General features: G+C 40.0%; 1 pseudogene; it reads right to left on the reverse strand.

Moving 5' to 3' along the window:
- Window positions 1-2,531: 2,531 nt before the first annotated feature.
- On the reverse strand, window positions 2,532-3,885 carry LOC105704975 (bleomycin hydrolase-like; annotated as a pseudogene).
- Between the last annotated feature and the right edge of the window lie 1,424 nt (window positions 3,886-5,309).

Consider the following 5,309-nt stretch of genomic DNA (forward strand, 5'->3'; position numbering starts at 1 on the left):
TCTCTCTTGCTTCCTCTCTCACCATATGATATGCATATACCAGCTCCTCTTCACTTTCTGACGTAAGTAGAATCAGCCTGGAGCCTTCAGTAGAAGCAGATGCAGATGCCATGCTTCTTGTGCAGCCTGCAGAACCATGAGACAAATGAACCTCTTTTCTTTATGAATTACCCAGCCTCAGGTATGCCTTTATATTAATAGCAACACAGACTAAGATGGGAGAAATTTTTCAAGTCTTTCACCACAAAGTGATATTAGCAGTGTGTTTGCATAGATTCCCTTTATCAGGCTGAGGAAGTTTCCTTCTATTCCAGGTTTCTTGTTTGTTTGTTTCATCATTAAAGTGTGGATTTTGTCAAGTGCTTTTCATACCTATGACATGACTGGGTGGCTTTTGTCCATTATTCTATTAATATGATATATTATAATGCATGCTGAGCCTATATTCCTGGAATAAATCGTTTTGTTATGGTCCATAAATATTTTAATGTATGTTTACATACATTTAAATATTATAAAAATATTATAATGTATGTTGAGCCTATATTCCTGGAATAAATCCTCTTGTTGTGGTCCATAACAAATCACTTTGTTATGGTCCATAAATATTTTCATGTAGAGCTGGAATCAGTCTGATAGTCTATATTCATAATAATAGTTTATATTCATAAAGTAACTGGGGAGAATTTGGCTGTTACTTTTATCAAGAATACCTCATAGATGATGAGTTGCTTCTCTCTTTCTGCTTTCAAGATACTCTGTGTACCCTTGGTTTTCCAGTTGGTTATGTTGTGTATAGGTGTGGATCTCTTTGAATTTATTCTACAGCGTAACCTTGAATAACATGGAGGGTTGGGGTGCTAACCCCACTAGTCAAAAATTCACATATATATACATGTGAGAAGAGAGTGGGGAAAAAATCCATATATAACTTTTGACTTCCCAAAAACTTAACTACCAATAGTCTACTATTGACCAGAAGTCTTACTGATAACATAAACAGCTAAATAACACATATTTTGTGTTCTAAGTATCATATACTGTATTTTCACAATTAAGTCAGCCAGAGAAAAGAAAATAATAAGAAAAATATGTTTACTATTCATTAAATGGGTAATCAGAAAGAACTTCATCCTCTCTGTTTTCACATTGAGTAGGCTAAAGAGGAGTTGGTCTTGTTGACTCAGGGATGGCAGAGGTGGGTGAAAGTTCTATATAAGGACCTGAACAGTTCAGACCCATGTTGTTCAAGGGTCAACTATACTTGGAGTCTGTTGAGCTTCTTTAATGTGTTGATTAATGTTTTTCATCAAAGTTGGGGAGTTTTTGACCTTTATTTTGTCAAGCATATTTTTGGCTCCTTTTTCTTTCTTCTGGGACTACCATTATGTATATACTGGTATACTTGATGGTATCCTATAGATCTCTGAGATTCTGTTCATTTTTGTTCATCCTTTTATCTTTTTCTTTCTTTCTCAGCCAGATTTTCTCAATTAATTTATCTTCAGTTTCACTGATTCTTTTTCAAATCTGCTCTTGAACCCCTATAGTGAATTTTTTTGTGTCAGTACTTTTTGATTCTAGAATTTCTATTTGGTTCTTTTATTTAAAAAGAAATTATCAAAATTTCTATTTCTTTATTGATATTCTCTCTCTCTTTTTCTTTTCTCATTTAGCAAAGTCTGTATTCAAAAGCTTCTCAGCATCATCTAGTTATCAAAAAGAATGGATATCACCTTTTTCTGCCCACCCAACCCCCAGTTCCAAAGGCAGAAGTTAAACCATTTGGCTAGAGCCCCCGCTAATGATTATAACTGAGACCATGATAAGATTTTGGTTGTTCTCATCCAACTGTCTCCAAGCCTCTACTCAAACCTGACTCAAGCAGAGCTGTGCTCCCTACAGTTCAGAATAGGAAGGAATCATGTCAGACCTGATCAACCTCCCATTCTTGGGCTATTCTATTAACTGCACATTCTATTAACTCCCATTCTTGGGACCGTTTCTATTAATGGCACAAGAAAAATTACCTTGAAAAAATGAAATTCAGTGACTGCCATCGAGGAAAGACAGTGTTACTGTCTGGCAGCATGCAGTTCCAAGAGCTCAATTTTCAGGCCACCCTCCCCTTCACTCTACTCTAGGAACAAGGAGCATTAGGTCTGTTTGCTCTCCATATACCTAAATTGCTCATCCTCTCTTGTCTTATTAAAACACAGACACGGAACCAAACTTTTTGACAGAGTTAAAGACAAACAATTACATCTGGTTAAAATGCTGTAAGAGATCCTGAGCTGTTAGAGATGAGGAGAGTAGATAGTATGACCTGATCTTTACCTTTTTATTTTCTTCAAGAGTATTCTGTTTCAGCATAAAGCACATTTCCTGAAGAGGTTCCTGGAGGAGACTGGAAATCTGACTGTGTCCTGTGGCAACACATAGTCCCTTGCATAACTTTGGCTTCAGTCCCTGGATCTGTCCTTTGCAGCTACATCAGATTCGATGGGAGGAGGAAAGAGCTGGAGGCAGTATCACTCAGCCAAAGCTCCCATGGGGTCCCATGCTGGCAGGACAATGGGTTCCTGCTCTGACACAGCTAGCACCTCTTCAGGGACATGCTTCCTGTCCACCACCACCTTGTAGACACACTCAGATAACCACTCATCTGTCATGCAGAGATAACCTTTGTGGCCATGGTCTTCACCCCATGAATTCTCCACTCTCCACTTTGTGAAAGCACCATCCTGATCATCCACCTCTGAGACAGCAGTGAAGGTCATGGCGTGAGTCGTAAGTGAGTCACCAAAAGTCAGCCTCTCTGCTTTATTCATGTTCTTCAAGGAGACACCAAACACTAACTCATGGTCCTAGACATTCATGTCACTGAGGCCCAGCTTGCCATTGAAGTTTTTCCAACATCAGAGCCAAACCACACAGCCTCTCCATCTTTGATGGTGGCGGCAACCATCTTTTTCAGGAAGTCAATGGTTGTTGTATAGAGTTTTTCTCCCTCCAACCATATTGCTTAAGTATTCCACCGTGTAAAGTTTGTTGTACTTGTGTTGGAGCCTAGGGTCATTCACCAAACAAATATTATCTTCCATATTGAAGAGTGGCTTGACATGTTCCCAAAACTCCAAGGGTGTTGTGGGGCCAATCTTCTGATAATTTTTATCTTTGTCTTAATACTCCCAGGTGAATGTCTCTGGTGGATTACCCAAACAGACGCACACCACTCGGAACATCTCCTCCATCATGGCATCATGTGTGGCTGAGATTTCTCTTTTGGTTGCTCCACTGTGTACCAGGTTCCATAGTTGTGTACAGAATTCTCTCATCTTGTAATTCAAATATCATTCATCCTTCTAGTTGCCTCTGTTGTATAAGATTCAGGGAAACATTTATTAAGGATAACACCATATTTTGCAACAATATTGACAAGCATATCCCATTGGCCACCATCATTTGCAGAGTTCATAAGCAAACACTGCACCAGCCTCCCATCCTCAGGCTCTTTTCTCTGGGCTGTGTCCACAAAAGCATTCAAGAAGAAATAGCGTTTAACCTTGTCCCAAAAAAACAGGTAAGATTGACTAAACTCAAATTCTTCAATATTTAATTTTTTCACGAATGGAAGCCTCAAAGCATTCAGACAAGGAAAGATCCAGCATTGCCCTGAGCTCTTCTGCTTGGTGATGGGCTTGCCTTCCTGGGGCACGGTGTGCTGGAACGCATGCTGCGTGCACTGCACCGTGGCCCGCTTCAGACAGATGTCCAGCAGGCTGTGGTTGTCCCGACATTCTGGGCAAGTACGAACTGGGAGTCGGAATTCAGTTTCTGTATCAGAGCAGCTACCTTCTCCGAATCCGGTCCCGCGCTGCTCATGGTGCCCACGCTGCCCGGCGGGGTAACAGTAGCTTCCAGGGTCCTCGGGCGAGCGCCGGGGTTGCACTGCGGCTCGCTGCCTAGGTGGCCCCACCTGCCTCCTATTGATATTCTCTCTTAAGTTTTATATCATTTTCATACTTGTTCTTTTGACATAGTTTCCTTTAGTTCTTCAAACATTTAATATAGCTGATTTAATAACTTAGCCTCGTAACTTCAGCATTGAGACTTTCTGAGGGACCGTTTCTATTAACTGTTTTTTTTCCAGTATATGGGTCCTACCTTGACTCTCATAATTTCCTGTTGAAAATAGTCATTTTAAATAATATAATGTAACAACGATGGAAATCAGACTCTCTCGTTTCCAAGGGTTTATTAATATTGCTGGTTATTTGTTCTGTTTGTTGTTGTTGCTCTTTCCCAGTAACTTTCCTAAACTAATTCTATGAAGTCTCTAGCCTTTTTCATGTGTGGTCACTGAAGTCTCAGCTCAGTTAGCTTAGTCATCAGCTTAGAATTGCAGAGATTTCCTCAAATGTCTACAATCAGTAAGTCTCCCAGGCTTTGCTGAGGGTCCCTGTGTGTACACTGGGGCAAACCTTCCACACTCAGCAAGCAGTTTACACCTCTGCTTTAGCTGTAAATTCTTGTTTGTGCAGACTCAAGGTCAGTCGGAGGTAAAAGCTTAGGGCCTTCTCAAGTCTTTTCTGACCATATGCATAACTCAGGCATGTCCACAGTTCTCTGCATTGTGAGTAGCCCTCAAAATTTCCAGGTATATGTCAAAGCTTTTCAAAGCCTCCATATGGACATCTCATTCCCCAGATTTTAAGTTCTTCAGTCACATTCTTGTTTCTCCCAAATGTTATTACCACCATAAATAGCCAAATATACATGCACACACACATGTGTATATATATGTGTGTGTGTTGTGTGTGTGTGTGTGTATATATATATATAACCCTTAAACAATATTGGCTTAAACTGTGCAGGTCCACTTACACACAGATTTTCTTCTAACTCTGCCACCCCTGAAGTAAAAAAAGATCAATCCCACCTCTTCAGCCTACTCAATGTTGAGTAGGATGGAGACCTTTCTGGTGATCCACTTCCACCTAATGAACAGTGAATACATTTTCTCTTCCTTAATATTTTCTTAATAACTTATTTTCTCTAGCTTGCTTAATTACTATACAGTATACAATACATGTAACATACAAAATATGTGTTAATTGACTATGTCATCGATAAAACTTCAGATCAAAAGCTATTAGTAGTTAAGTTTTTAGTGTGTCAAAAATTATATGTGGCCAGGCGCAGTGGCTCATGCCTATAATCCCAGCACTTTGAGGCTGAGGTGGACAGATTGCTTGAGTCCAGAAGTTCAAGACCAGCCTGGGCAACATGGCTGGACCCTATCTCTA

Source organism: Aotus nancymaae, unplaced genomic scaffold (genome assembly GCF_030222135.1).
Source record: "Aotus nancymaae isolate 86718 unplaced genomic scaffold, 86718_ANA_hifiasm-v0.15.2.pri h1tg000007l, whole genome shotgun sequence".
Classification (NCBI taxonomy): domain Eukaryota; kingdom Metazoa; phylum Chordata; class Mammalia; order Primates; family Aotidae; genus Aotus; species Aotus nancymaae.